General features: G+C 37.7%; 1 protein-coding gene across 2 annotated transcripts in view; it reads right to left on the bottom strand.

The window, feature by feature from the left end:
* The window catches only part of LCP1 (lymphocyte cytosolic protein 1), a 90,385-nt gene that overhangs the window by 51,530 nt on the left and 10,907 nt on the right, over positions 1-27,948 (bottom strand). Inside the window, exon 1 of one of the 2 annotated variants that reach the window (XM_019753557.2) lies at positions 2,798-2,935. The exons of the other annotated variant lie outside the window; for it this stretch is intronic. The gene's annotated coding sequence lies outside the window, so the exon portion shown is untranslated. Of the gene's footprint in view, positions 1-2,797; positions 2,936-27,948 lie in introns of those variants that run through there. 2 annotated transcript variants of the gene reach the window in all.

Genomic DNA, 27,948 nt, shown 5'->3' with positions numbered 1-27,948 from the left:
GTCTTGTTTCATAGCAGTCACTGGAAGATATCAGTAAATAGTTAATAAGTGAAATCAAAAGACTTCCTTGAATATCTAAGGAACTGAGAAAAAAAATACTTGTGACAAATTTTCAGTGCAATAAATATCATTAGCACCTACTATTAGGTTGGTGCAAAAGTAATCGCAGATTTTGCAATTATTTGTAACCTGTTAAACCGCAATTACTTTTGCACTAACCTACTATATGCTAGGGGAGCTAGAGAAGGCGCTCAGGCTATCAGCAAATAAGGACTTGAAACTAAAACAATATGATTATTGCTATATTTACTCTAAGATCAAAGCATTGAGCAAACACACACAGAAGAAAATCCGGCAAGAAAGATGGGGGCAGGATCCAGTAGGGAAGACCTCCCAAAGGGCATGTTTCTTGATATGAGCCTTGGAAAATAACCAGACGTCTTTCAAATGAAGAAAGCAATTGGAGAAACAGTTGGAACAAAAAGAAGTAAAAGAGCATAGAACTTTCTGGTGGTTTGTGGTCTTACCCCAGAATGTGGGTGAGGGAGGTGAGGGGAGGAGGGAGCAGCTAGAGCAGAAGGAAGTGACAAGAAATTTAGGTTGGGGAAGTGGTTGACGCCAGTTTGTGAAGGCACACAATTCTTTAGTAATATTAAGCATTAATTAAAAGAAAATACTTCATTCTACTATTACATGAAACCCTCAATGATATCTCTTATTAAAAATAAAAAATGTTTCTGGGTTTATTACAAAATGTTTTCTTTCTCTCTCTTATATTCTCTCTCTCTCTCTCTCTCTCTCTCTCTCTCTTTCTGCTTTCCTCCCTGCCTTTTAAAATTGTGAGTGCCCAGATCTCTTCAGTCAGCTTCAGAAATAAAAGCCTTTAATATGTACATCTGGGAAAGAAAAAGTATGCTAGTGTAGAAGGGAGGATGTGGAACAGACACATGCTTATAGAGAGGCATTATGGAGCCGAAAAGCCTGCTGCCTACCACCCCTCCCCCCTCCAACTGCCCAGTGACCTTGGGTCAGTTCCTTCAATGATCTAAGCCCACTCCTCACCTGTAAAGATACTTTAGAGAATTAAATGAGATAATGCATGACGAGTGGCTGCACATACTAAATACTTATAAATATAAGTGTTATTACTACTTGTTAGTCCTCTCTAATTTAAATAAATACATTTGAATGAGACCTTACTTCTTGGCCTTCCCTTCTCCAAAGGGTTTAGAAAAAGAATTATAAATGATGTTAAAACACTGAAATTGTTCCCCAATTACCAACTGTTTCAAGGCCTAATTTATGAAGGAGATACAATTTAAAATCTAACCAAAAAAAAAAAAGCATTCCTGAGATTGCTAATGAAATGTCCCCCTAAGCACAACTCCATCCCACTATAGCAGTGCTTGTCCAAAGGGCAAGACCCAGAAGATTCCCTTTCAATATTGGGAAAATACTGACATACCTTCACATCCTAATTTATTTTATTCTCATTAATATTTTTACCTAAAATAACACATAGCATATTTTTTAAATTTTGGGGGAGAGGGGAGGGTTCAAGTCCTCCTCTCCCGATTTCACATTATTTCAGGTGAGATGGGTAAAACAATATTGATCGTCATATTTTGCCATGTCCAGAAATTCACATTTATAGGTAAATAGCTAATTTCATTCAAAATTGCCTGTGTGGATATTCTTGAAACAATTTTATTTAATAGAAACCAATTATAATAAATTTATGTAAATTTAAAATAAAAATGTGTGGATAAATCACCTTTGTTTAATGATTTTTTAAAAAAACGTTGTCCTGAGGATGTAGTTTCAGAAAAGAAATTGCTATACTTGATTAAGAAAAAGTGGGTTTTGCTAAGTATGCTGATAAATAAATCCATTTCCAGTCCAAATGGCTTTTATGTTTATCATCTGTCAAGGGTTCTTAATATTGTTGGATAATGATAATTAAATAAAGGCTGATGCTACAAGATCCAAAGTCTATGTTTGAACAAATTTCCTGGAATTAATATCCCATATCAACTTCAGAAGAATTTCTGTTGTAGACAGAAACCTTTCATCCAGAACTTAACGGTCATTTTGTATGCTCATAAGCATAATTGGTAGGTCAGACAATGCTATGAAAAAGTACAATTAAGCAACACAAATTGCTTTTAGTTTTAGAGAATAAACGGAGAAGAGGTGGCCTCTAATTCCATGTGGTTATTAAGCACACCCATTAAAAACCATTGGCATCCAAATCACTCAAATAACTAGGATCACACTAATATATGGCTCAAGATGTTAATATATCCACTAAAGTATTGTAAAGAAGTTTTTTAGTAAAACAGAACCATAGGAGCTAAAGTTAAATTCCTCCTCATTCGGCTAAAGTTAAATTCCCCTCATTCAGCACAATCTAAATGATCAATATATACTTTACTGAAAACGTTTTAAAACAGATAAAATCACAGTAAACAGCTTTCCTGAAATAAAGCAATTGAAATAAATCAGAACATGGTTTGGTTTAAAAGGAAAAAAATCATAGTTTTGGGGGCGGTAACAGTGGATAACTGGAGAATAAGCCACCAAGAGAGCTGAGGGTTTCCACTCTGGGTGGCCACATGAGGTGACTGCAGCATTGCTCGGCAGTTTAGCAGTGGCAGGGCTCTCATAGGGCTCAGGTGACAGGTGCCCAGACCTCTCGTCCTCTGAAGGCAAACTCCACAATCCATGGAAACAGCCACCCAACAAGCAAAACACCATAAGCACTTAGAAATGACAAAACGACATAAAGAAAATTTACCTTGTAGAAAAACTGTCCTCAATGGTACTGGCGTGTGACCAGAAAACCCCTTCTTTCTGATCTGCAGAACAACTTTGTCAACCCCGAGTGTGCGGTCACAAGGCAGGAAGTGACTAAAATGGCAAATCACCAGCCAAGAAAGAAATAGATTTTGTCTTTATAAGGACATTTTACTTAAGTTTTTTTTTCGTGTCTCCTCCCTGCAAAAATCACCTGACAGAACAGGTCACACTGAAATTTAGAAGCCTCTTACCACTTCCTCTTCATAAGCATTTTTCTCTTTCCTTCCCCTTCTTTCTCCTCTAGCTGTCTGTTAGGCTCAGGGCTACTTAAACCTGTCTGAGTTCAGATCACAAGGCAAGGTCAGCCTGCTACCTTGACTTCTTTCTCTGACCCCAGTTGCGAATGCAAAGCCCAGGTTTCTAGTTGCTTATAGCAAAGATAAACAAATTATTCATTTTGAGTGAAAGAGCCAAGGGAAAATTTGGCAATACTCCTGAAATAAACTAAAAGGGATTTCCTTGGGAAAACCCTGCCTCAGCCAAAACCCAACCTCTCTTAAGAGTCCCCGAATAATGATTTTATTGGTGCAAACAAAACAAAATGGCCTCTTTAAGGGGAAGGGCCAAAAAAGGAAGGTCACTAGATTATTTACACACCCTTTTATTTATAGAACACCTATGTGCTAGGGATCGCTTTAACCCAATTAGCGACTTCAATTATTTAGATGTTTCCTATCAAGAGCACCAGCGGATCACTCAGACAGCTGTGATGGTTAAATGGGTATATATATATATATATATATATATATATATATATATATATATATATATATATAGTAGTTGACATTCATTATTGTTCAGCTCCAGCTTCAGGTGTACAATGCAGTGATCAGGCATCTACACCATCCCTGAGGTGGTCTCCCTAATAAGACAAGTGTCCATCGGTACCCTTGTAGTTACAAGAAGTGGCATACAGCATTAGGAATAGAGACAGTGGAAATGTAACGGCGATATGCGATGTCAGAGGAGTAGTAGATTGGGGGAGGGGGGTTATCACTTTCTGAGGGATATAAATGATAAATGTCTGACTATTATATTGTTTTGTACACCTGAAACTAATAAATAAATAAATAAATAAATAAAAAGAGACCCCCTCCCCCCAAAAAAAATGGGCAGCTAAATTCCTTCATACAGACCAGATTTATTTTTGAATGCGCATTTAAGAGAACTAGCAAGAGAATAGCTCTATTATATGCCCAAACCTAGATGCTTGTCTCGAGGGCAAATTCCATCTTCAAATGTAAGTGTTCAAGGGCTCATAACCTAACAGTGGTTGTGAGGGTGTGTAGCACCCTGAGTAATGTTGATGAACTTTAAGCATCGTCTCCACATTGCCTGGAGACAGTGTGGTGGTGGTGGGGTGGGGGGGGCAGCCTGCTATTAAGAAATCAGGGTATACGGCTGTGCTCCAGGTCTTACAGTGATGATGTTTGGTCATTCCATTCACTTCTGTATTTACTGGGGTCGTGGGACCCTGCCAGTGGGTACTCTGTTTAGGGGGCTGCCTTTTTATTTCTTTTGCTTCTTTGATTTCTCCTCTGGAAAGTTTCAGCGCCTGACCTCAAATGTTAAACCAAGCAGTTTTGGTTTCTCTACTCCATTAGCCAGTGGTGGGCCACTTCTTAGTCTGAACCCCACAGTGGCCATCTTAGGGGTTGGGCACAACAACAGGAACAGATGATGGAGATTCAGTCCATTCTAGAAGTGGTTCATCTCATATAGAACTATATTGTGACACCCCAGGGAAGACTAAGGAGGTGAATCGAACCCTGTTTTCTCCATTGCATAATTACTCCCCAGGAATAAGTTGTAGAGCAGTTTCAAGAAGCACCTAAATTCTTTCAGGACACGAGAGAAGCGTCCATGTATTGCTGTGACAGGACAGATCACATTACAATGCAGCCAAAGGCTGGTGGTTTCCATGCTGGTCACTTGGGGTCCTATAGCAGGACTCCACTGATAATGTCTTGATGGGCTTTGGGATAAAAAAGTGTGAGGTAACTGTGGATCTACTTAAAAAAATATGGTTCTGCATCCCTATGGTTTCAGGACGGAATGAAGGTCCAGCAGTAACACCTCATAAATGGAAACAGAGACTCACTTCTGTACCTGGGAGAAAGAAAGCAGCAGCACTGTGTATTTACTGTTGCCTGGTCATCGGTGACCTGAGGGATCTATAAAGAGCCAAATATACTTGAGAATTGGCTCAACAAGTGCTTGGGTGCCTATCTGTAGGCACTGGTGATTCAGAAATGAGCAAGACACAATCACTGCTCTCAAAGAATATGAGGTGTGATTAAAAAAAAATACGGTGAATGTTTAAATTAAAAAAAATTATTACAATAAAAGACACATTACCATTAATCCCCCTCAAAATCCTCCCCCTCACCTTGAACACAATTATCCCGTCGTTCTTGCCACTTCCTGAAGCAGTTCTGGAAGTCTTCTTTCATGAGTGTCTTTAGTTGCACTGCTGTGGCTGCCTTGATGCCCTGAATCGATTCAAAATGTTTAACTTTCATGGCCACTTTGACTTTGGGGAAGAGCCAGAAGTCGCACGGTGCCAGATCTGGTGCATAAGTTGGATGAGGACACACTGTAATGTTTTTATTTGACAGAAATTGCCGTACTAGAAGCTATATGTGACATGGGATGTTGTCATGATAGAGGATGAAGTAAAGACACTCATGAAAAAGGACTTCCAGAACTGCTTCAGAAAGTGGCAACAATGATGGGATAAGTGTATTGAAGCTAGAGGGAGTATTTTCAGGGGGATTAATGGCAAAGTGTCTTTTATTATAACACATTTTTTAAATTTAAACATTCACCGTATCTTTTATCACACCTCGTACATGATCTAGTAGAGGAGAAAGACATGTAAGTAAATAAATGTCATCTATTATGAAAGGGGTGAAACAAGCAGTGGAACAAAGTACAGATTTGAGCAGAGTTGACTTTTGAAGGTGGTGAAACGTATGTTGTTTTGACTAGCAGCAGATTGAAGTCAAAAAAAGAATTTAGGATTCCAGATGATGTCTAGTTTCTAGGAGATGAAAGCCATTGAATTGTGCTGCTTACATCCAGTCAGCTGATAGAGGCTTTCTGCTCTGGCACCAGCTCAGCTTTGGTTTCATAGCAGCGACCCACCACCACCTCACCCACATCCTGGACCACTCCCTCCATCTTAATCTCTCCATCTGCCTCTCAGTGGCATAAATCTACCCAGAGGCAGGCAACTGTTCAGGTCTTAGAGCAAGGCTTTTTCAGACAGGAGTACTGTATCACTGTCAGTGTTTAGAATTGCTTGTGCATCATCATGATAATGAACAGAAGACTGACTTTTGGTTTTATTCTTGTTTTTACCTTCTCTACAATGTACCACTGATAACCCACACCCAGAGTAGACCTTTCCCACCTCCTACTCCCCACTCTCAACAGGCCCTCTACTGCCATCTCGGTCACTTCTTCACTGGCCTGTACTTTGCCTGCGCTCTGCCTCTACTGCCCCCTTAAACCACCCCCCCGCCGACCCCACCAACTGCTGTGAAGCCCACAGCCTCAATCTCTAATACTGCATTAGCTACTACCCTCACAGACTTGCAGTGCTATATATTCAAGCTGCTTGCCTTCAAATTACTTCTTAGAAATACTTTTATTCAATTTCATTAATCACTGACAGCAGGCATTTTCAATCTTGGGTCTGTGGATCCTTAAAATACACACATAATTTTGTGTGTATGTGATTTTTTTTCTGGGTCCACCATATTATTCATCATAATATTAAAGAGACCCCAAAAGTTCGACATGTATTCCAACGTCTCTCCTCTTGCCTAATCTACTCTCCAGCATCATTTCCTGGCCCAAGATTCCTGCCTCTTAGTAACTGAGAGGTCAAGTCATCTGGTATGAGCTGCCTCATTAGCCTCCTCTACTCTCACAAGATCCATCATTTCCTACTGTCTTTCAGTCTTAAAGGAGGTGTTCTTTCATCTTCTCAAGGCCAATAGTTTCCCATTATAATTGTAATCTTATACCTTCTGCTTCCTTAGATACCTTACTCCATCAATTATCCCATGCTTTTCTAGAATCTTTTAATCTCTTTTACTCCCTCCACTTCCCCTTCATTTACTGTACAAAGGAAATTTGTACAAAGGAAAAACACCTCTGCTTCACTCTACTGCTTATCGCCTAACATTTGACAGGCAAGAAATGACAGTAATTAAGATGGGCACAGTCCCTGCCTTTGTAGAATGTCCACTGAATCAAGGACACAGACAAATGAAAAGGCAAGTGGTACTTAGAACCATGACAGATAAAAGCAGAGTGCCTGTGGGAACACAGAGCACTAAACCAGACTTGGGGTGAGGGAGGCTTGCCCAGGGAGCACCATGGAGTGGTTAAGAGTAAAGATGCTGGGCAGCACTCAGCTCTCCTGCTGTAATAGTTGTGTTACCTTGGGCAAAGTATTTAGTTTCACTGACCTCAGTTTCCTCATCTACAAAATGGGGCTAAGGATAGTGTCTATTTTATACAGTTGCTATGAGGGGTAAGTTAATTATATATGTAGAGAACAAAGAAGAGTGCCTGCCACATAGCAAAGACTATATAAGCGTTAATCTGTCTTTTAATATTTATACCAGACTCTGGATTAAGTCATGTACATTATTTTACTTTTTCCTCCAAACAAGCCTATGAATTAGAGTTTATTGTTCTTCAAGTCTTAAATCATGGTGTGATTCTTATACCATAAAATTAAATTTAAAAGTGAAATTCAGTGGGTTTTGGTATATTGACAGAGTTGGGCAACCATCACACTATATGATTACAGAATATTTTCATCATCCCCCCAAAAATTTTGTACCCATTAGCAGTTATTCCCTGTTTACCCCCACCTTCTGAACTCCCAGCCACTGATCTATTTTGTCTCTGTAGATTTGCCTGTTCTGAACATTTTATATAAATGAATTATACAATACATGGTATTTCGTGACTAGCTTCTTTTACTGAGCATACGGTTTTCAAGGCTCATCCATGTTGTAGCATGTATCAGTACTTCATCCTTTTCTACAGAAGAATAATATTCCATCATATGTACATACCACATTTTACTTATCCACTCATTAGTTGATAGACATTTTAGTTGTTTCCACTTTTTGGATACTATGAATGATGTTGTCGTAAACAATCCTGTGCATGTTTTTGTGTAGACATACGTTTTCTTTAAGTTTTTAATCAAAGTAATACATGTATATAGTCTTAGAAGTCAAATATTACCTCAGGATTTATGGTGAAATACTAGTCTCCTGACCCTCTTTATCTGTGTCCAATTCCCATTCCTCAGGAACAATTATTTTCAACAGTTTTAGCGATTTCTTCTGCTACTCTATATTTTTAGATGCTATGCTTATACTGTGTCTTAATTCTTCTGGATTAGATTTTTTTTTTTTTTTACTTCTTACTCGGGAGATGAAAATTTGGCCCTCTTACTCGATCAACACGCACACACTCACCCTCTTACAACTCTCTAAAACAGGTTATAACTTCTTTTTAGTTAAATTAACATTCAGTTCTTATAATGACTACATAAATATCCATAGTTGACTTATGCAGAGCACTATGTTTATATTTCATTTTTGTACTTTTTTTCATGTTAGGTTTCCATGTACCTATTACTAATTCTGTACCAAACTCTCCAACAGAGAGTTTAAAATAATTAAATAATTTTAATTAAATTATTTTAATAAATATTTTATTTAATAATTATTAAATAAATAAATTATTTCTTAAGTTAATTACTAAATAAATTATTATTTATTTAATAATTAATTTAAGAAATACTTTTTAAAAATCAACAATGAGTCCATTTCTCTTTTTTTTCTCTCTTGGAGAGGTCCTTCCTAGAATCCTTCATCCTCCTGTCTGGTCCTGCTGCCAAACTGCCATCCAGAAGTTTCCCTTCACCATCATCCTGGGGAATCTTCTTTTCCCTCTCGGTTGGATCTCCTGTTTCTGGACTTATCATCCATTTTCTTTCTGCCTCCTTGTTTTAATAAGCATATCTAAAAGTAGTAGATTCCTGAGAAAGATTACATGAGACATAAACATTTTGAGACATTTTATAACTAAAAACATAAATAGTCTACTCTCATTCCTGAAAATCATTTTCTCTCAAATTCTGAAGGAGTTGTTCTGGTGTTCTAGGCCCCAGTGTTGCTGTTGAGAGGTCTGACTTATGGTCTCTTGCATGTCACTTTTTTTGTTTTCTAAATTTCTGGAGATATTTAGGACTTTCTCTTTATGCCTGACATTCTGAAATTTTATGATATGTCTTAGAGTGGGCCTGTTTTTATTCACTGTGCTAGGGACTCAGCAATCTCAATTTGGAAATTGAAATCTTTCAGTTCTGGAAAGTTCTCTCCCTCTCTCTCACATTTCCTTTCCTCTGTTTCCTATGTTCTCTTTCCTTGGAATTAGATATATTTGGATGTTGAGCTTTCTGGATTGATCCTCTAATTTTGTTTTCTTTTTTTCCTCCTATTTTCTGCTTCTTGGCCTTCCTGTTCTACTGCCAGTGTGTTTTTCAACTTTTCTTCAAAACTTCTACTGAATGTTTAATTTCTACTATCATTTTTAGTAGTCCAAAACTATTTCTCTCTGAATCTTCCTTTTTTATAGCAAGCTGGAGATCTGGATGGGGTGAGAAATGTTTCACTGCTCCTTATATATACTTTTTACCACCTTTCTATTTTTCAGCTCCTTTTTTTTTTTCCTCCATTTTCCACAAAGGTATGTTGTGCTGCAGGGTTCTGAGCTTTGCTGAGTGTCTGTGATATGATTTGAATTGCTTCTTGTTGACTTATCTCATTACAGGCCTGGGGGTCAGCTTTGTTGTATAGCCTTCAGCACTTTACACAATCCATCTATTTTATGGCGTCCAATTTTGTGCTGACATCTCTTGTCTCCTGTTGCCTCATTGGATATTGGTCTCTCCTGCTAGAATGGGCATCCCATGAGTGAAGGGCTGTGTTTGTTTTGTTATCGCTAAACCCTGCACCTGGCATTTCAAAAATATGTGTTGCATATTTCCAGCACCATTTATTGAAGAGGCTGTCTTTACCCCATTGTATATTTTTGCCTCATTTGTCATAGATTAATTGACCATACATTTTTGAGTTTATTTCTGGGCTCTCTATTCTATTCCATTGATGTACATGTCTGTTTTTATGCTAGTACCATGCTGTTTTGATTACTGCAGCAGCCTTGTAGTATAGTTTGATAACAGGCAGCATGACAGTATGGAGGTTCCTCAAAATATTAAAAATAGAACTACCATATGACACAGCAATCCCACTTCTGGGTATTTATCCAAAGAAATCCAAAGCACTAATTTGAAAAAACATATGCATCCATATGTTCACTGCAGCGTTACTTACAACAGCCAAGATATGGAAGCAACCTAAGAGTTTGTCAATAGATAAAAAAGATGTGGTACATATATACAATGGACTATTACTTGGGTATAAAAAATAATTAAATCTTGCCATTTGGAACAATAAATGGATGGACCTAGTGGGTATTATACTAAGTGAAATAAGTCAGACAGAGAAAGACAAATAGCACATGATTTCACTTGTATGTAGAATCTAAAAAAACAAAATAAACAAAAAAACAGAAACAAACTCATAGATACAGAGAACAAATTGATGGTAGACAGATGTCAGGGGGTTGGGAGCCTGGGTGAAAAAGGGAAAGGGATTAAGAAGTACAAATTGGCAGTTACAAAGGATGTAAAGTACAGCATAGAGAATATAGTCAATAATATGGTAATAACTATGTACGGTGCCAGGTGGGTACTAGACTTATTGGGGGGATCACTTTGTAGGTTATATAAATGTCTAACCACAATGCTGTACACCTGAAACTAAAATATTGAATGTCAACTATAGGGGCCGGCCCAGTGACACAGGCGGTTAGAGCTCCGTGCTCCTAACTCCAAAGGCTGCTGGTTCGATTCCCACATGGGCCAGTGGGCTCTCAACCATAAGGTTGCCAGTTCAATTCCTCGAGTCCCGCAAGGGATGGTGGGCTCTGCCCCCTGCAACTAAGATTGAACATGGCACCTTGAGCTGAGCTGCCACTGAGCTCCAAGATGGCTCAGTTGTTGGTTGGAGCGCGTCCTCTCAACCACAAGGTTGCCGGTTCACCTCCCACAAGGGATGGTGGGCTGTGCCCCCTGCAACTAGCAATGACAACTGGACCTGGAGCTGAGCTGCACCCTCCACAACTAAGACTGAAAGGACAACAACTTGACTTGGAAAAAAGTCCTGGAAGTACACACTGTTCCCCAATAAAGTCCTGTTCCCCTTCCCCAATAAAATCTTTAAAAAAAAGAAATCATTTCTGAATGTCAACTATAGTTGAAAATTTTTTTTAAATTTTAAAGAATAAGAATATCCAAATCTATGTATTTGTTGAATAAATGAATGAAGAGGACGAAGCTAAGACTTGAAGGATGGGATGGAAAGGAAAGGCAGAAATATACTCTAAACACAAGAAAATGGCACGTGCAAAAGATCACAGGTGAGACAAAGCAAGATACATCAAGAATCTGACAAAGCTGAGTACTCCTGCAGTAAAGAGTGAGGGGCCAGTGGGGTGCAGTAGAGGGTTTAGAGGAGGGGTTGGATTGAAAGAAAGAGAAAAGCCTGGAGACTTTAGCACAGGCCAGATCATGGTGGGTTTTTCAGCTGTGATAAGTAGTTTGGGCTTTAGCCTGCATGTAGTGGGGGGCTATCTTAGGGTCTGCGTGATGATAGGTCTGTTATAAATAAGTACCACAAATTGTGTTGTTTAAAATTTATTGAAATAAATTTTTTAAACATAAAGTAAGTGTCTCATGGTTCTGGAGACCAGAAGTTCAAAAAGGTACCAGAAAAGTTGGTTCCTTCTTTTTTTTTTTTTTTTTTTGGAATGGGAAAATATCATAAGTGAAATCAATGCATATACAGACCAAAGGGAAAAGTGTGGCCCCTATTATACAGTATAAATACACAAACCCAAACCCAACCCCCTTTCCAAGGACAGAACCACCAGGTCCCCCTGCCATTTCTGAACTTCCTCCACATCCCACCTGGCCCTCAGTGATAAAGCCCACTGTGGACACAATCACCGTCTTTACTAATGGAGGCTGTGCTGTCTGTCTATAGGAGAAGTCCACTCTTTGTGAAGTGGTGAGAAAGAAAAAGCAATTTTTCTTGGAGCGTTGTTTAAAAGCGCTAGTAACAACTTTTCAAACACTGAGGTTTGTGATAAAAAGGGTCAAACTCGTACATGTCTTCTCTGCCACTGGCTCCAATGTGACCCATCTAGCACCGCAAGACTCTAAGCGGACAGATCCTAATGAGTAGCTGAAAGCCTAGGAGCTCCCTTAATAGTCAAAAGCTAGGGCTAACCCAGGAAAAGGTCATGGCCAGTCAACAAATTGCTTCTGGGTTTTGAACACTGAAAAAGAGAGACATGGTCTGTCAGGAATCAGTTTATGAAAAAGGTTGTCTGAAAACCTTTATTTTAACCTCAAAATATCTAATTATGCTCAAATAATTTAAAAAAGATAAAGTTTAAACTTGTAAGGTTTCCAAAATTAAGAAAGTAACAAAAAATTAGAATTTAAAATGATAAAAGTAACTCTTAAGGAACTTTTCCTCCCCTGAATAACATTAGTCTATAACTGTGTTGGCAAAAGAGTAATTTCTTAATTCTCATTTCCTTAACTAACATTCTAGGAGTTTGAATTTCACTTTCCAAACTTTTTCATGAGTAGTTTTGGTCAAATTATATTTCTGCTTAGTTCTTAAGCATATCCTCGCCTGTTCCTCTCCCTGTCAGTCTCCACACCCTGGTCTCCCCCACCCCACCAAGATTCCCTTCCATCTCCCTAAAACCCTGGAACATTTTAATAAGGAAATACCCAATGGAAACTGGCACTGCTCAATTTTTGAATCTTTTCCTAAAGGAAAAGAAATTACCTGCAAATATTTAAGCTCTAACCATTTGATTAAAAAATTTCTGCCTGTAATTATCAATATTATAAGACTAGTTAAATCCATACTGTATATGTAGTTACTCGACATTATGAGAAGGGAAAAACCCACATTGTCATATCATCAAAGATAACTTTATTCCAGATACAGTTTAAACTGGCTAAAAACCAGTCAGAGCCAGAATGAAACAAACTAAGTGTCTTTAGGAGGCCAGCCACTAAGTTTTCTTTAAAAAATCATTAATGACTGGTTAAGTCACAGGTTTAATATCAATTAATTCATAACATGCTGGATACGTCGCAAGCAACGAAGCATAAGCTATTCAATTACACTGAAGTACTACCAAATCTGTAACTAGTCAGAGATTCTGGAATTGAACCAAACCAATCACTAATATCATCACAATTTAACAAACTCAGAAGTACACTGTAAAAATATACTAATTAAGTCCATGAGGTTTATAATGCTGTTAACAGTGAAAATACGGTAGCCTGGATACATGGTGCTAATGTCTTATATGCTAATCACACATTTCTAAGGGACCCAGAAGAGAATTACTCAAGGTTTTGCTGGGTCCCTTAGAAATATGTGTCATTCAAAATTTTGTGTGGGTATGGTTAAGGTATTAGAATACTATCCACGAGCTGTAGATGCCTGCATGGCACTAAATATACAGCGTTGGCTTCTTCTGAGGGCTGTGAGGGAGAATCCCTTTCATGCCTCTGTCCCAGCTTCTCGTGGTTTGCTGGCAATCTTTGGTATCCTTGGCTTGTAGAGGCATCACCCAGATCTCTGTTGTGCCCAAATTTCCCATTTTTATACGGAGACTGTCATATGGGATTAGGGTCCACCCTACTGACCTCATCTTAATGTGGTCATCTACAAATACTCTTTTTAAATAAGGTCTTATTCACAGTCACTGGGTGTGAGGACTTCAATATCGTGTGATGGGGACACAATTCATAACAGGGTCTTAGGCAGAAATTGACACAATCAGACCTGTATTTTAGAAAAATCTCCCTACCTCCAATGAGAGGAATGAGATGGCAAGGGTTGGAGTGGGGGTGGGGAAGATAAAGATCAGACTATTCCAGAGGATTTTGCCTTCAGCGTGGTATAGGGTTATAATAAGTGGTGGTGGGACAAAGGAAGGTGGGTAGATTCAAGGGACACTTGGTGGGCAGACAGAACAAGAAAGAATTGATTGACTACAGAGGAAACAAAAGATTGAATAAAGGAGAAGGAGTCAAGGATGACCTCATTTCTGGATGGGGAGAGTGGTACCATTCAATGAGAAAGGAAATGCAGAAGTGAGTTTGCAGAAGAGAAATTATGAATTTAAGAAGTGCTACCTTATTTCCTCAATTCCCATACAGTTTTCATTGGGTCTCTCTTCTCATTGCTCTTCTAAAACTGTGATCTAAAGGACTTTACTCAGTCTTCAATGTATTTGCCTTTATCCAACATTTGACACAGTTGACCATCCTTTTTTTTTTCCAAACTCTCTTCTCCATGAACAATTATTTATATTTAATTGCAAAATGAATAACTGTTTTGAAATCCTGCTATCATCTCAAATATCTAAAACTGAACCCATCATTCCTCTAACAAATAAGCTCCTCTGCACCCCACCCCTTACTTCCTTAGTTCAGCCAGGAGTGCATCATTGGCCGAGGACTTTCTGGAGTACTCCTTGACTCCTAGTCTTTTCTCAATTCCCACATGTGGTCAAAGTTGCATCTATTTTTCTCTCATAGTCTTTCCCAATTTTGTGCTTTCTGTGCCTCATCTACCTTATGTAAGCCCTTATTACCATACTCCTAGGCTTTTGATCAGCTTCCTGATCCCCTATTCCTTGCCTCATGGCTCCTTAATCCATCCTGCATCCTGCCACCACACTACTTTTCATAAAGCTACACTAATCATCTGAGATTACACATCACTTCCAGGATAGTATTTAAACTCTGCCTCAATTCATTTTTCAATCCTCATACTAACAATCCAAGTCCTTTGTTGCTCTTGAGCTGGTCTGTTTACCCTCTGGCATGCCTGTACACTTCTCATTATGCCTATCAGACTCTTGTGCTCTCTCTTGCTGCCTGCTCTTCCCACTCCCAATATCTATAAATCTAACTCATTTTCCTAGAATCAGGAACAAAACCAAATACATAACTTGTGGATCCTAGTGTAAAAGTAAAATGAGGGTCCTTTGTTCATATTGATTAAGAATTTTTAGATGATGACAACAGAGCATTAAGCCAAGTGTAGAGCCCATCTGAGTACAAGGCCCTGTGTTACTACATCGGTTGTACACCCGTGAAGCTGGCCCTGATCCTTCCTTCAATCCTGAGAAAAAAAGAATAATGCCAGAGATTACACATGCCCCAACATCAAACTATACTATAAAGTTACAGTAATCAAAACAGTATGTATTGGCAGAAAAACAGACACACAAACTAATGTAATAGAAATAAGAGCCCACACATATATAGCCAACTAATTTATGAGAAAGGAGCCCAGAATATACCACGGAGAAGGAAAAGTCTCTTCAATAAATGGTGTTGGGAAAACTGGACAGCCACATGCAAAAGAATGAAACTACACCATTATCTTACACCATACACAAAAATTAACTCAAATGGATTAAAGACTTGAATGTAAGACCTGAAACAAAAAAATACAAAGAAGAAAACATAGGCTTCTGGATATTGGTCTTAGAGGTGTTTCTGTGAATTTAATTCCAAAGGAAAGGGAAACAAAAGCAAATACATCAAACTAAAAAGGTTATACACAGCAAAGAAAACAGTCAACACAACAAAAAGGCAACCAACCAAAAATTTTTGCAAATGATATTTCTGATAAGGGGTTAATATCCAAAATATAAAAAGAACTTATACAACTCAACAACAACAAAAACAAACAAACAATCTGATTAAAAAATGGGCACAGGATGTGAATAGACATTTTTCAAAGAAAGACATACAGATGGCCAACAGACATATGAAAAGATGTTCAATATCACTAGTTATTAGGGAAATGCAAATCAAAACCACAATGAAATATCACCTCATACTTATTAGAATGGCTATTATCAAAAAGATAAGAAATAACAAGTGTTGGAGAGCATGTAAAGAAAAGCGAACCCTTATACACTGTTGGTGGGAATGTAAATTGATGCAGCCATTGTGGAAAACACTATGGAGGTTCCTTAAAAAATTAAGACTAGAACTAACATGTGATCCAGCAATTCTCTTCTGGATATTTACCAAAAAAAAAAAAAAAAAAGAAAGAAAACATTAATTTATAAAGATATATGTACCTCTGTGTTCATTGCAGCATTATTTACATGAAAACAACAAAAGACATGAAAACAACATAAGTGTCCATCGATAGATGAATGGATAAAGAAGATGTGCTATATATATATATACAACATTTGATACAGTTGACCATCCTTTTTTTTCCCCAAACTCTCTTCTCCAGGAACAATTATTTATATTTAATTGCAAAATGAATAATTCTATTTTGAAATCCTGCTATCATCTCAAATATATATATATATATATATATATATATATATGTATGTATATATATCTATATAGCCATTTTGGGCAATATGGATAGATCTTGAGAGTATTGTATTAACTTAAATAAGTCAGACAGAAATGGACAAAACTGTATGATTTCACCAATATGTGGAGTATAAAACAAAAAAGTAAAAAATGAACTAACCAACCAAACAAAAACAAACTCATTGATACAGACAACAGAATGCTTGTTACCAGAGGGGAAGGGGGGTGGGGGAGGGTGAACTGGGTACAGGGTGTCAAATATATGGTAATGGAAGGAAACTAGACTTTGGGAGGTGAGTATGTGATAGAGTACATAGATATCAAATTATAGTGTTGTATACCTGAAATGTATATAATGTTATTAACCAATGTTACCTCAGTAAATTTAATAAAAAAGAACAGAATCCTTCTTTGACCACCAATCTAATCTTCGTTCTCCTAAAACTGATAGTACTTGTTTATAAGCCATTCTTGACATTTTTTGCATGCTACCTTTCTTTGTCAATTAATTTCTATGACAATATATTGATATGTGCTTGTAGAATCTTTATTCTTTCATCGAATTATTATTAGAAACATATATATATAATAATTATTATTATATATAAAATACCTAAATATTTCATGTGACAGGCCCTCACAAAACAAAACTAACAGACTTACATGCTCAAGGAGTTCACAATCTGGGATGTTACCAAACATACTAACAATTATAATATCCTATGATGAACACTATTTGCAGGGTACCAATGACTTGGGAGTGGGGCTCCAGGTAGGAAGGCATCTTAGAATATGTGTCAATGAGCCTCAAAAAGTGTGGGACCCAGCAAAGGAAAGAAAAGAGAGTGATGAAGGGCATTTTGGAGGGATCAGAATATGTAAATAGCATGGGGATGTTATGTACATGTCCCAACTGAAATGTCAATTTTTGGAGTACAGGAATTACACCCTCTCCTGGCATCTAGCATGATTCATTGCTCAAAGTACAAATTTAACAACTATTTGATTAGTTGAGAAGGCAAATTGATTTGATAAACAATATAGCATTTGAAAGTTAAACCAAAGATCAAAAGTAATTAGATATTTTATAATAAATACAAATCTAAATTCACTCTTTAAGAACAATAGGTCTTCCAGAGGGGAATTTTACGTATGCAGGTGACATATAAAGATGGCAGTTTACATCTGTTTAGTGCTAATTTTATTATCCCTTTCTGGTAACAATGCAACAAAAGCTAATTATAGCTATGATTGCCAGGTGGATTATAAAAAGAAGAGGGCTGTTCATAGCTGCAAATTTTATTTTCATAAAATGTCAAGTACATAAAAACGCTATCCCAGCAATATTTCTAACTATTAAAAAAGTTTAATTCAGCACACTATGCAGGCTATGACCATTTCAAAAGTAGAGAATCTGTTGCCTTTTAGTTTATAACAACTCTCTAGATATTCACTGACATTTTATAACTTATTTGCAGTAACAGATTCATTAAAACAGATGCAGGCTGAAATCAATGTATGCCACTTACCTTTAACTTCCCATGCTGGAAAGACAATATTTTCTCAACTTTTGGAAACAGATACACTGCTGCTACTGAGACAATATTTGAAATGCTCCCAACCACCAAGAATACAAATACAAGGACAAAGATTAAAATAAGCATATAGAAAACAATAAAAGATAAAGAGTGTGAATTAAATATTAAAACAAAAAGTCATCAGCCCTGTAAGAATACAAACCTAACAAAAAAAGTAAAAACAAGCAAACAAAAACAACAATAACAACTGAAAAAAAAACTGAATTAGAAAACTATTTGAGAAGCATGCTACATGGGAAAAGCAAAAGATCTGAAATTAGAAATCTTAAAGACAAATCTTTGATACCAGCATATGCTAATGGATCTTGTGTAAGGCATTTTCCTTTTCCTCAGCTGAACTTACATGGAAATTGGAGAAAATGCCACTTGTATCACAGGATTACTTTGAAGAATAAGTGAGACAATATATGCTAACACACCTAACACAGTGGTCCTAGTTAGTGAGAAATTTTAGTTGAATCTGAATTTGCAAATTCTGATTTATATAAAATACCTAAATACTTCACTATGTCAATTCAAACTCATTCATTCAATCTCCTTATAAGATTCAACTGGAATGCATTTTGCATCTACTTATGCCCTATGCTGGGCGCCTTAACATATCACATTTGATATTTGCATGATAAAGCCCATGGTATAGGTGGCATTTACTCTATTTTACAGTAAGAAAACTGAGGCCCAGATGAAAAGTTTTTGTTTTTACTGTTTATCGGCAGCTGTACTGTGAAAATATTTCTGGTCAAGTTCTCCATTCTTTAAATAGAGATATGAATCAGCCTCCAGTTCTCTGCATACTAGGCCAAAGGACAGTCAGCCTAGCTCAGTGAATTCATATGACACAGTTTCCTTATTTCAAGCATTCATTTATAAACACACATTTACTGTGTATAATGAAGTGTCAAGGAAGACACAAAACAAACAAGGTAGAGAATCATAGGGCACTTAAGCAGTAGAGATAAAACAATGAAACAGATGATTTTAGATTAGTTTGTTGGCAGAAAAATGGAATGGGGTGGGGAAGTGACTGGAAATAAGAAGGGTTAGGAAGCCATGGCTGTTGATAAGGTATGAGGCAATAACTGCCAGGCCTGGCATGGTGTCAAAGGGCAAGAGAAGAAACATAAGAGACATTCCAGAGGTTGACAGTTTATAGAGGATAAATGAGAAAGATGCGTCAAGGATGACTGAGGTTAATCACTTAAGGAATGCAGGGGAGAGTGATGTCCTGGATAGAAAAGTGGCATTTCGGGAAGACAAGTATGAAATCCACTGGACCACAATGAGACGGAGGCAACACTGAAAAGGCTCAGGAGAGCTGGCCTGTGCACAGTGCAAACTGTAACTGGAGCTGTGGGGCTGGGTCAGGCAGAAGATACAGATTTGAGCTTCATCAGCATGAGGTGACTGAAACTATGAGATAGAATCCACTCCAGGAGGAAGCATTTAGAAGTAAATGAGCAAAACTCCAAGGCCTAACATCTAAAATTAAGAGGGAGAGAAAGACGAAAGGACAATTCGATCAATTTTTTGGCATGTAGTAAAATGGAATATATCTAGATGAATATTAAATTTTAGATTATATAATATTAGATAATAAAGGATTGTATTTTGTTCCCATTTTTCTGTGCCCAATAAAGTTTAAGTATCAATAAAGGAGAAAGTACGTGCACTTCAAATTCTGTCCATTTTGAGAAAAATCATACTCAGGGAAACAAAACATGGCTAAAAATGAACTCCCTTGAACCAAACAGTAATATTAATAATGGAAACATAAACACCAATGTGTAAGATCTGCTTCCATCAGCAAGACCCTGGAAGTGCCCAACGATTCTGAAAACTTATTTCTGCCTGCAATGATCATGACACCCAAATTCATTCACTATTTTCCTCATTCACCCTACTTTCTGCAAGGCACTCAGTCAGACATTGAGAATACAAATAAAGAAAAAAACCCATAGATACAGACAATAGTTTAATGGTTACCAGAGGGTAAGGGGGGGAGGGGAGTGTTAGATGAGGGTAAAGTAGGTCAAATATATGGTGAGGGAAGGAGAACAGACTCTGGGTGGTGAACGCACAATGCAACATACAGATAATGTATTATATAAACGTACACTTGAAACCTATGCAATTTTACTAACCATTTGTCACCCCAACAAATTTGAATTAAAAAAAAAAGAATACAACAGCGGATACAGTCTCTGTTCTTGTGGAGTGTGTAGGCCAGACCATGACAATTTGCTTCCTGACTCTTTGCTTCCAATCCAAAGTAATTAGGATTGAACCTCAGTGACATTTCCCATTTTCTTTTGGCTATGTACTTTTTTATAGATGAAGACTGAGGGCTTATTAACCAATCGATGGAGGTCTTCTTTTAGATGAATTATATGGTAGCCAGAAAATATGATATATATACGCCCAAGTGGTCACATATTTTAACCTGAGTAGTTGAGTGATTCCTGTCACCACTCCAGAGAGCTGTGTCAGTCATCTACACAGTGAAGGTTTTGCCTTAAAAGGGCCCCTAGTCCTTTATGAACTCCAGTCAAAGGAATGAGAAATGGAAGGGAGTATCCTTTGGCATCTCAATCTTCTTTATCTTTATAAAATGTATTGTGGTGATATTGGTTAGTAAAATTATATAGGTTCAAGTGTACAATTCTGTATTACATCATCTATATATTGCTTGTGTGTTCACCACCCAGTCAGTTCACCTTCCATCACCATATGTTTGACCCCCTTTACCCTCTTCTACCGCCCTCTCCCTTCTTACCTCATTGCCTTTCTCATTGCTCTTTCCTAGTTAAAAGAAGAGAAATGCAGGCTAAATGAAAGATAAACAAAAAAATACATTTTTTAAATTAAGCATCAAAAAAGAAACAAGCACCAGAATGAATGAAATATGGACGCTCCAAAACTGCTTTTGGCACTGTATTTACGGGAGCTACTAAATTTATAAACTTTAATTTTGTAAGTGTTCAGAAATAGAAAACAATGCTTCAGAATAAGTGTGTCAACCTCTGCCTGCCCTAGTAGTTGGCACAAGTGAGCTTACAGAGTTCTTTAAATCTTTAAGCCATTCTCATACCTATGGTTTGAGTTCATCTCAAATACCTAAAAGGAAGAGGCAGGTAACTAAACTGAGTGAAATGGGCAGAGTATGAGTGTCAGGGAATGCCACACACTGGAAAATATATATCTTGTCTAAAGGTAGTGGTAGAAGGAATGCAGATTTGATTGTTCAAGAGTAACCAGAAATTTGTATTCTTATGTGAAATGATGATTTTTTAATATATTGGCAATGAATTAATAAAAACAAATGTCGCGTTGGCTAACTCATAACTGATTCATCTATAGGTCACTAACTTACAACTTCTAGTTTACGCCAAGTTTGCTGTGTTCGTACAGAAACATGGAAGTCATTGCAGGTTTACAAACATTATTACCTTTAGCATGTGAATCAGTGCAAAAGACTCAAGACTGTTGAAAGGCCCTTAAAGAAGAGGCATAAGTTACAATGGAAATGAAAAGAGATGATTTAAAAACATCAAATCAAGACGTAGTACATCTTAAACTTACATAATGTTATATGTCAATTATATCTCAATAAAAAACAAGGTTTCAAAAGAACCCACTTAAGAATGATGAGAAAATAATATTACTGATGCATATGGGATGAATAGTTTGACAGTAAGAATGATATTGAAAGGCTGATAAATAATGCAAAATGTTGAAATGGTTTGATGTATGCAATGTCATTGCCATCATCAGTTAGAAACTAGGGGAAAATATTTGACATGGTAAGTATTGAATGCCTAATGTTAATTCAGAAGAAGACTAGAAATTTGTATAATTAACATATCATGGTGAATTGCTATTTAAAGTTGTTGCTAGGCATGGATGTTTCCACTGGTTCACAGCCTGTAGTATTGGGGTTCCAGTACAGATTCATGCATCCATGCATTCATTCAACAACTATTTATTGAGCACTTAGTATGAGCCACCTACCATCAGAGGCATTGGAATAAAATAGTGCATGCATCAGACAAAAGTTCTGGACCTTTTAGAATTCACATTCCAATTGGGAGAGACAGACAATATACAAGAAAACTAAGTAAATAATATATTAAATAGTGGTAAGTCTTAGGGAAAAGAAAATTAAATCAGGGAAGAGGAACAGAAGTGTGTGAGTGTAGTATGTATGCATTATTTTTAAAAAGAATTTTATTATAAAATATAGCTAACAGACAACATTATATTAGTTTTAGGTGTACACCATAGTTGTTCAACATTTATATACCTAAAGAAGTGATCACCATAAATCCAGCAACCATCTGACACCACATTGTGCGATCACAATATTATTGACTATATTCCCCATACTATACATTTCATCCCCATGACTTCTTTGCCTTATACCTGAAAATTTGACCTCTTATTTCCTTTCACCTTTCCTTCCCTTAAAAAAAAAAAAATCTTTCAATTACAGTTAACATTCAACATTATTTTATATCAATTTCAGGTGTACAGCATAGTGGTTATACATTTGTATAATTTAAGAAGTGACCAGTCTAGTACTCACCTGGCACTATACGTAACTGTTACCATATTATTGACTATATTCCTTATGCTTTATTGTACATCCCCATGACTACTTTGTAACAACCAATTTGCACTTCTTAATCCCTTCCCCTATTTCACCCACCCCCTCAACCCCTCCCATCTGGCAAGCATCACGATGTTCTCTGTATCTAGGAATCTGTTTCTGTTTTATTTTGTTCTTTAGATTCCATACATAAGTGAAATCACATTGCATCTGTCTTTCTCTATATGTAATACTCCACTCAGCACAATATCTTCCAGGTCCATCCACGCTTCCACAGATGGAGAGAACCCATTCTCTTCCCTGGCCGAGCAATATTCCATTACATATATGTACTGAATACTCTTTATCCATTCATCCATTGATGGACACCCAGGCTGCCTCTATGTCTTGGCTATTGTAAACAATGCTGCAATGAACATATGGAGGCACAGGTCTCCTCAAAGTAGCATTTGGGCTTCTTCAGCTAAATATCCACAAGTGGATTACTGGGTCCTGCTTTTTCTCTTGTTATAGCCTTTGTTTTAGTCAATTTTGTCTGATATAGTATTGCTACCCCAGCTTTTTTTTAATCCATTTCCATTTTCATGAAATAACTTTTTCCATCCCTTTACTTTCACTCCGTGTGTGTCTTTCAAACTGAAGTAAGTCTCTTGTAAGCAGCATATGTAAGGGTTTTGCATTCTTATCCATTCAGCTACCTTATGTTTTTGATTGGAGCATTTAACCCATTTACATTTAAAGTAATGGTTGATAGATATGTAGTTATTGGTATTTTATTATTCATATTTTAATTTTTTTCCCCCATCTTAAAGAAGGCCCTCTACATTCCTTGTAATACTGGTTTGGTGGTGATGAAATCCTTTAGCTTGCTCTTATCTGGGAAGCTCTTTATCTGTCCTTCTTTTTAAATGGTAGGTTTGCTGGGTAGAGTAATCTTGGTTGTAGGTCCTTACTTTTCATCACTTTGAATATGTCCTGCCAATCCCTTCTGGCCTGCAAAGTTTCTGTTGAGAAATCAGCTGACAATCTTACGGGAGCTCCCTTATAAGTTATCAGTTGCTTTTCTCGTGCTGCTCTTAGGATTCTCTCATTGTCTTTAACCTTTGCCACTTTAATTTTAATATGTGTTGGTGTGGTCCTCTTTGGGTTCATCTTGCTTGGGACTCTCTGCACTTCCTGAGTTTGTATGTCTATTTCCTTTGCCAGGTTAGGACAGTTTTCAGTCATTATTTCTTCAAATACGTTCTCAGTCTCTTGCTTTCTTCTTCACCTTCTGGTATCCCTATGATGCGAATGTTGTTATGTTTGATGTTCTCCCAGAGGTCTCCTAAGCTATCCTCATTTTTTAAAATTCTTTTTTGCTTTTGCTGTTCCAGCTGGTTGTTTTCTGCTACCATGTCTTCCAAATTGCTGATTCAATCCTCTGCTTCTTCTAGACTGCTGGTGATTCCTTCTAGTGCATTCTTCATTTTAGTTATTGTATTCTTCACTTTTGACTGGTTCTTTTGTATGGTTTCCATGTCCTATGTTATGCTTGCTATCTCTTTGTTGAAGTTCTCACTAAGTTCCTCAAGCATCCTTGTGAGCAGTGCTTTCAACTCTGTATCTGGTAGGTTGCTTGCCTCCATTTTGTTTAGTTCTTTTTCTGGAGTTTTCTCCTATTCTTTCATTTGGGCTGTATTTTTTATTTCCTCATCTGGGAGCCTCTCTGTGTTTCTATGCGGTAGGTAGATCTGCTACATCTCCCAGTCTTGCCAGGTGGTCTTACGTAGTAGGTGCCTTGTGGGGCCCAGTGTCTGTCTCCATGGTTTTCTGTGCTGAGTGCTCTAAGAGTGTCCCTTGTGTGGATTGTGTGTACCCTCCTGTTATATTTGAACTTTGATTGCTATTGGCATGTCAGTGGGTGGGACTGACACTCAGGCTGACTGGCTGTAAGGTTTGGTTATGTCTACAGCTTATGGGCTGCTGTTTGGGGGGCTTACCATATGGAGCATGATTTACCCCAGCAGGCTCTGGTGCCTGTTGAGACTGCCCTTTGGGTATGCCACTTGTGGGGCTAATTGGGTGGTGCTCTGCTCTGGTCTGAAGCCAACCTCCAAGTAGGTTGGTTCTGGGGACTCTTGGGAAGGGCTCCAATGCAGGCCCAGGTCACCCACTGCCTGTGACTGGCCAGGGAGTCCCTGGTAGGAGCCACGAAATGATCCATGTCGCTGCCTGTGCTGACCTGGAGTCGTACGGGAAAGGCCATGTTGTGAAATGAGGATGTCTCCCACCAGTACTGGGCCTGGGGTAGCTCCACAAAAAGCCAGGACATACCAAGACCTGCTGCCAGTTGCCAGTTCCTCTAAGGTTCAGCTGTTCACAAGATGAAACAAGCACAACATTTATCTACTCTTCCATCTTGGATCTCATGTACATTCTTTTGAAGGGAAGAAGGTAATGTGGAATTGAAATTCTAAGTAGGGAAAGCCTTACTGAGAAAGGGAAGAAGGGTAATGTGGAATTGAAATTCTAAGTAGGAAAAGCCTTACTGAGAAAGTGACATTTAAATACAAACATGAAGGAAGTGTGGGCTGACAGTGAAAGAGTAGAAGTGGATCAAGCCCTTCAGATACCTGGAGTAAGAAAATTCTAGGATGAGGGTAAGGTGTGTGTGTCATTTTCAAGACCAATGTGATATGGCAAAGAAAAAGGGGTAGATTAGTAGCAGATGAGGTCAGAGAGGCTTGATCACACTGTTGGCTGTTACAATAAGTGGAAGTGATTGCAGTGAAGGTGAGCTAATCAGAGGGGTTACAAGATTTGACATATGTTTTAAAAGGATCCTTCTGACTGCTGTGTCATGATTAAACCAAAGGACAGTAAAGCCAAGTGCAGCGTGACCAGTTGGGAGACTGTTGAAATAATCTAGGTCAGAGACAATGATGGCTTAGACTAAAGTCTTAGCACTGGAGATGGAAAGAAGTCATAATATTCTGTGTATATTTTGATAACAGAGTTGAAAGGATTTTCTGACAGATTATTTATTTATTTATTTATTTTTGGCATATAAGAAAGTGAAAAGTTAAGTGTGAAATCAAGGCCTCTGACCGGAGGCAATGAAAGGATGGAGTTGGCATCAACTGATGAGAAGATTAGGTGAAGGGCAGGCTTGGGGGATGAGAATAGCAAGAGTTCAGTGCCTACTAAGGATCCAATTGCAAGATGTTCAGTAGGCAGTTGGATATAGCATCTGGAGGTTCACACTATACGCTTAAATTTGAAGTCATAAGCAGATTGATGATATGTAAAGCTGTGAGTTTGGATGAAATCACCTAGAGAGTGAACGTGGATAAAGAAGAGAAGAGGTCCAAGCTCTGAGCTTTGGGGTACTTCAACATAAAAGATTAGGAAAATGAAGAGGGACCAACAAACTAGCCTATGAAAGAATTCTCAGGGAAAAAACAGGTAGGTGATTATGACGACTTAGAGGCTTAGTGAAGATAGATCTCAAGTTGGGAGGTGGGATCAACCTCTGAAAAGCTGCGGATAGTCATAAGATAAAGATAGAGAACAAACGTACCACTGGGTATAGAAATGTGGAGGCCATTAGTAATCATGTAAGAGCAGTTTGGTGAAGGAGTGGGGCAAAAGTCCCATTAAAGTGGTTTTCCAAAAGAATGGAAGGTGAGAAATTGGAGACAGCAACTATGATGTGTGATCAAAGAATACAGTGAGTGTTTAAATAAACAAATTTTACAGCAAAAGACACATTGCCATTAATCCCCTTCAAAATACCCCCTCTTGCTTCGAACACTCTTATCCCATCATTACTACCACTTCCTGAAGCAGTTCTGGAAGCCCTCTTAGATGAGTGTTTTTAGTTGTGCTGTTGTGGCTGCCTTGATGTCCTGAATTGATTCAAAACATTTATCTTTCATTGTCATTTTGACATTGGGGTACAACCAGAAGTCACACAGTGCCAGATCTGATGAATAAGGTAGATGAGAACACACCATGTTTTTATTTGACAGAAATTGCCATACAAGACGCGATGTGTGACACAAAGCCTTTCCATTGTGATCACAAAATATGGTGAATGCTGTTGCCAAGTGCCATCTAATGGAGAGGCAGGGATCTTCAATATGAGATGCAGTGTGTCAAACCTTAGTAACAGTGTGTGATGAGTTTCAACTTGTTCAGTGCAGTCAGTTGGATGTGAGCTATGGTTGAGAGAAGGTGTGTTTTAAAGTGTGCCATAAATCATCCTCCATCATGACAATGCTCCACGACACACATCACTTCTGCTATATGACAATTTCTGTCAAATAGAAACATTATGGTGTGTCCTCATCCACCTTAATCACCATATCTGGCACCATGCAACTTCTGGCTCTTCCACAAAGTAAAAATGATTCAGGACATCAAGACAGCCATGATAGCACAACTAAAGACACTCACCAAAGAGGACTTCCAGAACTGTTTCAGAAAGTGGCAAGAATGGTGGGATAAATGTGTTAGAAGCAAGGGGGAGTATTTTGAGGGTGATTGATGTCTATGTGTCTTTTACTGTAACAATTTTTTAAAATTTAAACATTTACTGTATAGTTTCATCACACCTCATATAAACACATTTAAAAAGGATTTATTATAAAGGGAAGAATAGAAACGTTGCAGAATCTGGCTCAAGGAGGAAGTGAACTCAAGAGGTTTTTTGTTGTTATTGTTTGTTTTGTTTTAAGAAGGGAAAAATAACAGTATGTATCTATGCTTCCCGGAATTATCAAGAGAAAGGGGGGGGGAATATATATATATATATATATATATATATATATATATATTATGATGCAATAGACAGAGGGAAGATTTGTTGGGGCAATTTTCTTAAATAGATGAGAGGATGAACTCTAGTAAACAAGTAACAAGTGAAGGGCTTGGCCTTAGGAGCAGGGACAGCTCATCCACAAAAGTAGGAGAAAAAGCAGAGTAAATGGTCACAAGTGCTAGAAGGTAGGCTTGTGGAAATTCTTGTGATTGCCTCTATTTTCACAATGAATGAGTTTTGAGAAGGAGCTATGGAAGGGTTTCAGAGAAAGGAAAGTGTATAAAATAGTTGTCTAGGAGTTTGGAAGACAGAATGCTTTAAGGGAATATGGTATGATGGCTGAGCAACATTCAAGGTTCATTCAAGTGATTACATTCATAGGTATGTATATATATATATATATATATATATATATATATATATATATATATAAAACTTTTCATTTGAAAATAATTTCAGAATTGCAAAA

Source organism: Rhinolophus sinicus, linkage group LG04, assembly GCF_036562045.2.
Source record: "Rhinolophus sinicus isolate RSC01 linkage group LG04, ASM3656204v1, whole genome shotgun sequence".
Lineage (NCBI taxonomy): Eukaryota > Metazoa > Chordata > Mammalia > Chiroptera > Rhinolophidae > Rhinolophus > Rhinolophus sinicus.
This window is presented reverse-complemented; position numbering and strand designations above follow the sequence as displayed.